Source organism: Pseudophryne corroboree, chromosome 5 (assembly GCF_028390025.1).
Source record: "Pseudophryne corroboree isolate aPseCor3 chromosome 5, aPseCor3.hap2, whole genome shotgun sequence".
NCBI lineage: Eukaryota > Metazoa > Chordata > Amphibia > Anura > Myobatrachidae > Pseudophryne > Pseudophryne corroboree.
This window is the reverse complement of record NC_086448.1, coordinates 353603970-353615860: the sequence shown is the minus strand read 5'-3', so window position 1 is coordinate 353615860 and position 11891 is coordinate 353603970. Positions and strand designations below refer to the sequence as shown.

At 39.7% G+C, this 11891-nt stretch overlaps 2 pseudogenes; one reads left to right on the top strand and one right to left on the bottom strand.

Annotated features, from left to right (window-relative positions):
* Positions 1 to 4458: 4458 nt before the first annotated feature.
* Positions 4459 to 4577, bottom strand: LOC134930400 (5S ribosomal RNA; annotated as a pseudogene).
* A 5111-nt stretch (positions 4578 to 9688) lies between these two features.
* On the top strand, positions 9689 to 9807 carry LOC134930388 (5S ribosomal RNA; annotated as a pseudogene).
* The last annotated feature ends 2084 nt before the right edge of the window (positions 9808 to 11891 follow it).

Genomic DNA, 11891 nt, shown 5'->3' with positions numbered 1-11891 from the left:
CACCCATGTTTTGCACATACAATTAATTTGGTGGTGCAGAATTGTTTGAAAATTGACGGGTGTACAGGAGATGCTGTCAGTGGCCCGAAAAATTGCGGGCCACTTTTGACATTCTGCCACTGTGTGCCGAAGACTGGAGCACCAGCAAACACTCCTAAACCTGCCCTGCCATCAACTGAAGCAAGAGGTGGTAACGAGGTGGAATTCAACACTCTATATGCTTCAGAGGATGGAGGAGCAGCAAAAGGCCATTAAAGCCTATACATCCACCTACAATATAGGCAAAGGAGGAGGAATGCACCTGACTCAAGCGCAGTGGAGAATTATTTCCGTCTTGTGCAAGGTTCTCCGAACCTTTGAACTTGCCACACATGAAGTCAGTTCAGACATTGCCAGCTTGAGTCAGGTCATTACCCTCATCAGGCTTTTGCAGAAGCAGCTGTAGAAATTGAAGGAGGAGCTAAGATGGAGCGATTCCGCTAAGTATGTGGGACTTGTGGATGGAGTCCTTCATTCACTTTGCCAGGATTCACGGGTGGTCAATCTGTTGAAATCAGAGCACTACATTTTGGCCACCGTGCTCGATCCTAGGTTTAAAGCCTATATTATATCTCTTTTTCTGGCAGATACAAGTGTGCAGAGGTGCAAAGAGCTGCTGGTGAATAAATTGTCAACTCAAGAGGAATGTGACCTGTCGACAGCTCCTCCTTCAATTTCTCCCACCACTGGGGCTGCAAGGAAAAGGATAAGATTTCCTATACCACCCACTGGCAGTAATGCAGGGCAGTCAGGAGCGAAAGTTGACATTTGGTCTGGACTAAAGGACCTGCCAGCTATTACTGATATGTCTACTGTCACTGCATATGATTCTGTCACCATTGAAAGAATGGCGGAGGATTATATGAGTGACAGCATCCAAGTAGGCATGTCAGACAGTCTGTATGCATACTGGAAGGAAAAAGAGGCAATTTGGAGGCCCTTGCACAAACTGGCTTTAATTTACCTAAGTTGCCCCCCCCCCCCCCCTCCAGTGTGTACTCCGAAAGGGTGTTTAGTGCAGCCGGTAACCTTGTCAGCGATCGGCGTAGGAGGTTACTTCCACAAAATGTGGAGAAGATGATGTTCATCAAAATGAATTATAAATTCCTCCGGGAAGACCTTGACCAGCAATTCTCTCTGGAAAGTACACAGGGACCTGTCATAGTGGATTCCAGTGGGCATGAATTAATACTCTGTGAAGAGGGGGATGTACACAGTGAAAGGGGTGAGGAATCAGAGGATGAGGTCGACATCTTGCCTCTGTAGAGTCAGTTTGTGCTAGGAGAGATTGATTGCTTCTTTTTGGTGGGGGCCCAAACAAACCAGTCATTTCAGCCACCGCCGTGTGCCAGACCCTGTCACGGAAATGTTTGGTTTGTTAAAGTGTGCCTGTCCTGTTTATACAACATAAGGGTGGATGGGAGAGCCCAAGGACAATTCCATCTTGCAACTCTTTTTATTCTTTGCATCATGTGCTGTTTGGGGACTATTTTTTTAAAGTGCCATCCTGTCCGACACTTCCGTATACTGTATGTCCAGTGGTACCGCCATATAATTCCAGTGATACTGCCGTATATGTCCAGTGGTACTGCCATATAATTCCAGTGATATTTCCATATAATTCCAGTGATATTGCTGTATAATTCCAGTGGGAATTGTTTGTGTCGCTTGGCTAAGTCATACAGCTACCTCATTGCACCTCTTCTACATCTTTGCATGAGGTGCTTTTTGGGGCCTAATTTTTGAAAAGTGCCATCCTGTTTGACACTGCAGTGCCACTCCTAGATGGGCCAGGTGTTTGTGCCACACACTTGTGTCGCTTGGCTTAGCCATACAGCAACCTCGGTGCACCTATTTCTCTTCTTTGCATCATGTGCTATTTGGGGCCTTTTTTAATCTGCCCTCCTGTCTGACACTGCAGTGCCACTCCTAGATGGGCCAGGTGTTTGTGTTGTCCACTTGTGTCACTTAGCTTAGTCATACAGCCACCTCGGTGCAACCTTTTGGCCTAAAAAACAATATTGTGAGGTGTGAGGTGTTCAGAATAGACTGGAAATTAATGTTATTAAGGTTAATAATACCGTAGGATCAAAATTACCCCCAAATTCTGTGATTTTAGCCGTTTTTATGTTTTTTCAAAATCATCCAGATCCAAAACTAAAATACGAAAGGGTGGTTTTGGCAAAACCAAGCCAAAACCAAAACATGAAAGTGGAATTAGAACCAAAACAAAAACAAAAAAAACATGAAAAGTACCAGACGCACATCTCTAGTGATTACCATACTGTAGCAGATAAGGGATTTGTCTAATTTTCACCACAATGCAGCAGAAGACGGCATTCAGCAGTATAAATACTGCTGGTTCCTCTACCTCTCTATCTATCTATCTATCTATCTATCTATCTAGCTTCATGTTTACATCTGGCTGTTTAAATTATCCTATGATAAATGACAACTTGCTTCTAATAAACTACTACTATACCTGTTATCTATTGTAATTCCTACAATCTAGATATACAATGTAAAAAAAAAGATTATATAAAAAATAAGGTTTATCTTAAATCTAAATTTTGCTGCCTATTTTTTATTTGCATTCACATAAATATAACAATATATCCTGAAACCAAATTGTATCATTCTTTTTTAGAGACATAAAGAGATTTGAAAAGAACATTCAATAAATAATATGGCATATGCAGTCATACAATGACTCCTCAAGCAGATTGTATAGTTTACGATAGACATAAAATGAGAAAAATAGATCAAAAATAAAATTTAAGCAGACACGTTGTTTATCATCATGCAGGTTGAACAATATGCTTCACATTAAGAAGTGGCATTTTCATAAAATATTCTGTTTGTAATCTACAGTATATTATGATTCTAAATGGAAAATAAACAACTTGTACCTGTGAGTAGGTTGGAATTTGCTAAGACATTGTTTTCACTGTACATATTTTCAGGTGAATTGAAAAATCATGAATCTACAGTAGATACAGTTTTGCAAATTTTGTACACAAAAGATTAATCCACCATTTTACCCATACCTCTGCCTCTGAGCTGGATGCAACATTTAAAGGTGTCTGTCTTTTAAATTACCAAGGAAGAATTTGTATATTTTATAACTAATATTGTAGTATTTTATATGTGTCAGTGTGTACATTTGTCACCAACTGATTGGAAGTTAAAACATAAGTCTGGGATGTATCTGCATAAAAGAGGAATTTTAACTAGGACTTTTGATTTACATACTGTACAATTCCTGAATTAAATGCATATTAGCCTTTGTTATACAGAAATTAAGAGAAACAGACCAGTTTGCAAGAGGGAAATGTCTTAAGCTATATATAGTTGATGGCTTAAAACCCAAGTATTGAAACATTCTTATTAAATATAAACTAGTTAAGCCTAGAAATAAAAGCAGAAACAACTGTGTTTTTGAAAAGCTGGGGATCCAGCATTTATTAATAGTCATATTGCCAATTAAATGAATTTGGGTGGCAAGAAAACACTGAATGCCAGCTACAGCCAAGTACTGTATAAATATAATGGAGGCAATATTATAACAATCCCTGGTGCAACCTTGGTTACAGAGTTAACAGAAATTTGGTTTGGTTCCGCACAGGAAAAATGTGGTAATGATGAACATAGATTAATACAGAGATTGTAGAAAACTGTTCAGGGAATGACCAACGATACTAAGTTTAAATTTAAAGATTCTTAATGAAGACATCTAAATAATTATTTGAGTTGGTGGTGCTCCCAGAGTCAGTAATGGTTAAGCAAAGAGAAGAAAAAAGAAAGACTCTGTGTTGGGGCACGCTTAGAAATTTGAAATAAGTTTATTAAAACTTAACATTTAATTAATAACGAATAAAAGTAATGAGGAGTTTGATACAAAAAAATTGTTCAAGAACACAAAGTAAACATATATATTGACAGAAATCAGGATAAGCCTGATACAAAATTATGGGCACCTGTGGTGAAAAATATACTGAAAAACATAAAAAATTACAAAAAATTTATATTATTAAGGTGCCTGAGTTAATCAAAATTCAAAATTGGAGTAGAGGTAAATGATATGTACATATAATCACCGCAGTGATAATTGTAGGTAAGCACCTAGTCTAAAACCTCATGAGAATAGATGAGAGGCACAAAGGTTCATAATTGAAATGTCAAATGACTGAGGGTAATCACCTGGTAGAGATTCTGTTTGCTAAAAGGCTAGATCCTTATAGATAACAAAGCATTTAAGATAAAAGTATGATTATTAAAGATACAAAAGAGCATTGATAAATAAGCCTAAAGGCAAAGCCAATTGTAGATAAATAGAAGGTTTGCGGGAAAGTTGGATAAGGAATAGGTAAGTTTCAGAAGTTGCTCTAACACTTCTGCTGTTTGTGATCAGAGGTCACAATCTTACTGCACCTGATATTCCCAAGAGGTCACCCTACTAGGTACTGATCAGGCTTATCAGCGCTTAGCTTCCAAGGTCGGATGAGATTGGGCGTTGCTGCTGAAATATGGCAGTAATAAACACTAGGACACAAATGAGAGAGTGTAATGAGTAGTGAGCAACAAGGTACTTCTGCTGTCCAGTTTCTAGCGCAGATTCTCTGTTGCTGTGAGCATTGCAGAGAGTGGTCTCGCATCTGGATGAGAGGGTACTAAAAATAGAAGTGAGATATGCTCAGAATAGGGAGGAAACCCTGCCTTCTGCTGTCCACTGTCTTATATAGATATATAGCGGACAGTGGATGAGAGAGGTGGGTTAAGCTTACCTATTGAAAAAAAGGGTGGTGGGAAAATTAGAAGAAGGAGAAGAAATGGTAATGTGGTGAGATCACAAATTAAGTAAATTATGAAATAAAACAATCATGAAATCAACGATTAATTGGAAAAAGGAAAGTAAACACAGGCTGCATGGTAAAGGCTTACCAAAATGGGTATAAGACCCTGTTTATGCAGAAAGGATTCTGCAAAAAAGTATTACATTTAAAAGGAAAAACCAGAAAATGGTTTAGAACAATAATTAAGGATCAAAAATAGCAAACATGGAAAAAAAACAATATTGATTATATATCAGTATCAGTTAAATAACTGGAGTCCAAATGGGCACATACAATACCAGGGAGTCCCAAAAGTGATCTGAGCTAGAAAGAGTTCAGCATCACTGAGCACAGACGGACCGTTTCACCAGGGTGGCTTGTTCACTGTGTCAGGGCATAAGGAAAAAGCTGCTGTATTTAAGGCAGAGGAGGGAGGGAACTGGGAGGGCTTAACATCACTAGGGATTCCGATTGGTGGAAGTCCATAGTGACATCACCCTCATTTTAAATAGGGAATTGTGCTGATGAAAAAAAAAAAAAAAAAAAAAAGGGAAACATCAAAGACATCAAAAACAGCAGAAGGCTGGCGACTGTTCTTACACCTGAAAGTGTAAATATAAAGTCATGGGGAGGTGGCTGCCGTATGAATAGTTCATTGAGATGTTCTGTATATCGGGATCCCGCGATCGCGTCAGACCGGAAGTGTCGTTCTTGGCCGGAAGTCATGTGGTCGCGTGCGTTCCGGAGTTTGCGTTTCAACTGGACGTCAGGCCGGAAGTAAAGTCATCCGTTTATGCTATGAGGCTGGAGTTGCTAGGTAACCGTTGTTAGATGGCCGGATATACGGAAAAAAGGTTTTATCACGGCTGGAAGTGCTGCAATGCATTCGTGCACTGTTAGTAGCTCATCTTATTGCCATAGTATGCATTAGTGTGGTGGATCTTCATGGCTTGGGTCACATAGGAAACACTGAAAAAATATAAAAATAATAATAATAATAATAATAATGATAAATAAATAAATAAATGGAAATATTGGATCTCCTAAAAACCGGGAGAGGGGAGAGAGACAAAGTGGTTAGTTAGAGTATTTGTTGCGGATGACACACTTATCGAGTACCACAGTCGATTTGTAAACTCCCCTATGGTATATAACCCATTTCCATAATAGCAAGGAGAGTGGGCTTCCCTGGGTGCGACTTCTAACCATCAGATGACAAAAACTCCAAACGCTTCCATATGCAGTTCATATATATACATCATATCATGGATGCAGGTAAGTAAAGAGAAATCTGTATGTTTACGATCCCAATAGCCTATGCATAGGACTTAGGTCTCCATTATGAGGGACCCAGCTCCAACAGGATGATACGCACTTTGTTGTTTGTGTAGAATTACCACGTGCCTCACAACATCATTCACAGAGTCAAAAGATTCAATAAGTTTAAAAATTCCTATGCATAATATAATCAATTAAAGATATGGGATTGAAAAATATCATAAATCATTGATTTCAAAACAAATTTCATGCCAATCAATATCCCTTATATGAAAGCAGGAAAATGATACAACACATTGATCATGCTTGAATTTTATAACCGTGTGAAGTTTATACATGCTTTGCAATACATCAAAAAGGACTGATTGTCATCCCAGTGTGGAGTTTGTATGTGCTTCAAATCACAAAACTTGTTCCAATGTATCCAGAAGTGAAAGTGTCATCCCAGTGTGGAGTTTGTATATGCTTCAAACCACAAAAATTGAATATGCAGTCACTTACTCTCAAGAGATGATAATAACCCCCTATGGGAGTTAATGCACAATTTTGAATATCCTATATCAATATTATATGTACAGCATAAAAAATAATAATAATTGTCCTCAAATCACAGCTGGAAATAAATGACCTGTATCTTTCTCCATAAAGAATACCCTTTAATTGAAAAAGTGCATCAATAGAGACCACTTCATAGATGAATTTCCTTGATTGGAAATGGAAAGATACCGAGGTATAGGAAGGTGCAGACCTTCTGCTGTCTCAAACATCTGCATATAGCATCGAATGTCAGGATGAGAGGGGTCTGCCTCCTTCACCGCGGTATTGAAATAGGAGAAATAGAGGTACCTACTTCTGCTTTTCCAATGTTGCTGCTCAGAACCCTCTGTTACTACAGCATTGCAGAGTAGCCCGGCTGCTGGAATGAGAGAGTGTGTACATGGAAAGGAAATCACACAGTTATCCAATGTAGATAAAGGAGAGGCTAGTACCAAAGTACTTGAAGGGTTGAACCCTCTGCTTTCCCCATATCTGCTATCAGCATCAAATATTGGGATGAGAGGGGTCCATTCCCTTCACCTTGGTATGAAACAAGACAAGTAGAGGTCTCAATTCTGCTTTTCCAAAATTGCTGCTCTGTTATTATAATAAGTCATGAAGAAAAAACAAAAAAACCCTTGTCGTGTTTGATTTGTGAGATTAGATGTGCGGAGTCCCCAATAGGGAGAGCGGGAGAGGGTTTGTGGTAGGACTGAATAACCTGATGATATAAAAAGTGATTTGTTACATAAATGATTTAAAGTGTGGGAGTGGAAGTGAGAATAATGCTTAAGGTTTGGGAACTGTGTGTAAAGAGAAGAAAGGGTAATAAGTGGGTGTGTGTAAGGCCGAGATTTTAAGGAAGTTGAGGGATAATGGTGATACTAGCAGGGTGTGACACATGGGGAAAAGAGGGAGGGAGGTGAGGGAGAGGGATGCAAAGGAAGAGAGAAAGTGATTAAATGTTATGAGAAGGGAAAAGGTGGTGATATGTGTGTTATGCAGTGAGGAGGTGTGTTGAGAATTGGAAAATTATTTAAAGAAAAGCCGTGTAATTTATGTATTCATTCATGCCCTTGGGTGCTAGGCAATCCAATTTGAAAGTCCATTCGGATTCATGTCTCAAAAGCTCTTTCATGAGGTCGCCACCACGAATTCCCAAGCTGATTTTCTCTAGTCCAAAAGCTTTCAAATCATTCGGGTTACCCCCATGGTAGTGATGGAAGTGGCGTGCGACTGAGGTCAATTTTTTGTGTTTTGAGAGATCAGTTGAGGCATTCCTCACAGATCCAACATGTTCTAAAATATGTTGTTTTAGGGCCCTTGTAGTGATGCCCACGTATTTCATGTTGCAACTGCAGTAAATGCAGTACACGACTCCAATGGCATTACAGTTGATAAATTGTTCGATGGTTAGTAGGTTGTTATAACGGTCCCGTATAGTGGACATTTTGGTCATATGAGAACATGCTTTACAATTTCCGCAAGGAAAAGAGCCTTTGAGAGTGGTGATTTTCTTTGGATTCTTGGTATAGTGGCTACTCGTTAGTCTGTCCTTGAGATTTCTGGAACGTCTCCAGCTCATGGATACCTTCTGTCCAATAGTCTTAGAAAGATCCTCATCCAAGTGTAGAATTGACCAATGTTTGTCAATAGATTCTTTAATCAATTTCCACTCCTTACAGAAAGTGCCCACAAATCTTAGAGTATTGTTTTGTGTGGATGAATTCGTACTTTCCTTGTTAGGGAAAATCAAGGTATCCCTCGGTATTTGATTGCAGTGCCATCTAGCTCTTTTGATAGAGCGATGGCTGTAGCCTCGTTCCAGTAGTCTTGAGGTGAGTTCATTACTCTTCAATCTGAAGGTATTGGGATCTGAGCAGTTCCTTTTAAGGCGCAAAAACTCCCCTTTGGGGATATTGGTGATGGTAGGTGGAAAATGAGAACTGGTTTGATGGAGAAGGCTATTGGTGGCTGTGGTCTTTCGATACAGTTCGGTTTGTATGAGGCCATCCGGAGTTTTGTATATATTGAGATCCAGAAAGGATACTTGATTGGTGCTAATGTGGTATGTAAGCTTGAGATTGATATTGTTGCAGTTTAATGCTGCAATAAAGGATAGTAGTAATTTCTCATCACCTTCCCAGATCAGGATAATGTCGTCTATGTAACGCCACCAAGCTAAGATATGTTGAGTGAATTTGTCATTATCAGGGTGCATGACAATTTCTCTTTCCCACCAGCCTAAATAAAGGTTGGCGTAAGTAGGGGCACAAGCGGCACCCATAGCAGTGCCCCGGATCTGAAGGAAAAAGTGGTCATTGAAGGTGAAATAGTTGCGAGTGAGTACAAATTCCAGAAGTTCAATCAGAAAATTGTGAAAATCGCTGTTATCGGCCATACCGAGGAAGTACTGCACAGCTTGTATGCCCACCTGGTGATTGATGCTAGTGTATAAAGATTCAACATCGAGGGTAACCAAAAGGTGGTGGGTGTCCAGTTTGATGTCATGTAGTTTTTGAAGTACATCGGTGGTATCCCTTATGTATGAGGGAAGATTGAGCACATGTTGTCGCAGGTGTAGATCCAAAAAAACACTAGCCCAGATACAATAGGGCGCCCCGGAGGGACATTGATATTTTTATGTATTTTCGGCAATAGGTAGAGGGTGGGAGTTTTAGGTTTGTCAGTTGTAAGGTAGATCTTCTATTCTTTGGTAAGAGTGCCCATAGAGTGAGCCCGGTCCAAAATCCTGTTAAGGGCAATCCTGAAGTTGTCCGTAGGGTCAAAAAGTATGCGTTTATAGCATTGTGAATCTCCTAGTTGTCTCATGGCCTCAGTAATATACATTACTTTCGGCCAGAGTACTACATTTCCTCCTTTATCAGAAGGTTTGATTATTACACACAGCACAGCAACAGAGAATCTGCGCTAGAAACTGGACAGCAGAAGTACCTTGTTGCTCACTACTCATTACACTCTCTCATTTGTGTCCTAGTGTTTATTACTGCCATATTTCAGCAGCAACGCCCAATCTCATCCGACCTTGGAAGCTAAGCGCTGATAAGCCTGATCAGTACCTAGTAGGGTGACCTCTTGGGAATATCAGGTGCAGTAAGATTGTGACCTCTGATCACAAACAGCAGAAGTGTTAGAGCAACTTCTGAAACTTACCTATTCCTTATCCAACTTTCCCGCAAACCTTCTATTTATCTACAATTGGCTTTGCCTTTAGGCTTATTTATCAATGCTCTTTTGTATCTTTAATAATCATACTTTTATCTTAAATGCTTTGTTATCTATAAGGATCTAGCCTTTTAGCAAACAGAATCTCTACCAGGTGATTACCCTCAGTCATTTGACATTTCAATTATGAACCTTTGTGCCTCTCATCTATTCTCATGAGGTTTTAGACTAGGTGCTTACCTACAATTATCACTGCGGTGATTATATGTACATATCATTTACCTCTACTCCAATTTTGAATTTTGATTAACTCAGGCACCTTAATAATATAAATTTTTTGTAATTTTTTATGTTTTTCAGTATATTTTTCACCACAGGTGCCCATAATTTTGTATCAGGCTTATCCTGATTTCTGTCAATATATATGTTTACTTTGTGTTCTTGAACAATTTTTTTGTATCAAACTCCTCATTACTTTTATTCGTTATTAATTAAATGTTAAGTTTTAATAAACTTATTTCAAATTTCTAAGCGTGCCCCAACACAGAGTCTTTCTTTTTTCTTCTCTTTGCGCAACCTTGGTTACCAAAGAACCATCTCCCCCTAATTGGCCAGTTCTGACCCACCCTTCAGGAAAAAACCTCCTGATAATGAAAAACGAAATGCCAGGTAACCGTGCTTGCACCCAATATGGCCACCGGTCAGCAGTTTCTTAACCAAAGCCCTGTTCAATAAACCACTTCAACTCCAACACCCTAAAATAAAAACACAGGAAGATGCTCCAAAAACAAAGCCAACCCATTGGAACTAAGATGGACACGGAACAGTGTACTGAAAGTCAAACTTGTCAACTGCCCTGTACACTTTCTGCCTTACACAGACCATAGCTGCACCACCTTTATGACCTCTACAAATTTGCCATGGCACAATATCCGAACAGATGATAGATTCCTGATGAATGCTTACCTGGGTCAAGCTATCCTTAATGGCCATAATCATTTGCACTCCTTTCATAGTGCCCGTATTATTGCCTCCAAGGTGTAATAGTAACTTACCAGGGACACCCCTTTTATCAACACTACTGGATAACAAGGGAAGCAAGTCAAACCACACCTATCCACCTCACCACCCGGAAATGACATTGAATAATACTTTTAACAAATGCCATTCCACCAAAATACAAAGTAGTGACCCAGGATCCAGACAGACTTGTCGTACAAGTTCCCATCTATAAAGAAAACTACAATAATCAGATTTGCATAAAAGAAACACAGCCAAATAAATATAGCAGAACAGATGATAACAGTGCTAGATGAAGAGGAAGAAGCTAAAGAGGATAAAGTAATAGGGTCCTAAGGACAAGACTCTATGACAGCAGTGGATGAACCTGCAACTACTGAGACATCAGAGCGCAAAGCGGTTTTTGGTCACGAGAATCCTTTGAATGGGTCAGTCAGGTTCAATTTGAGCAGATGCCAAACTGGCAGCAGGAGAAAGGACAGAGGCAGACAAATCAGTCAACTAAGATGTGGAAATGACAGGAAGCACAGATGAAGACATGTGTGATATAGAAACAGCGGGCGGTTAAGAAAAAAATGATGCAGGGGTGGAACCACAGCCCCCGCAATAGGAATTGAGAGAAAGCCCAGAGAAGCTGAAGTGACAGGAGGCAAAATGACAGATTGAAAAATGGAAGGAGTCAGACAGAGCCTGAATCCATGTGCCATGTGCAAAAATTGAGAGAATGGGGATAGAATAAGAAAAAGAACTTACTTGAGGGGACAAAAGGTTCAAGAGCTGAACTGCTGCATTACCATAGGATAGTTAGTCCCTAAAATGGATGGTGACTGCTGGGAGTTGGGTCTAAAGTCCATCCCTACAGGCACATATGATGGAGAATGGTGCAGGATACTGATTTGAGATGGTTTATTTTACACCGGTCCAGAGAAGGTAAAAAACAGAGGAGGTGGGTGAAAGAATTGGTAAGGGACCCCAAGATGCTAAAGGGCACCTGGCTCT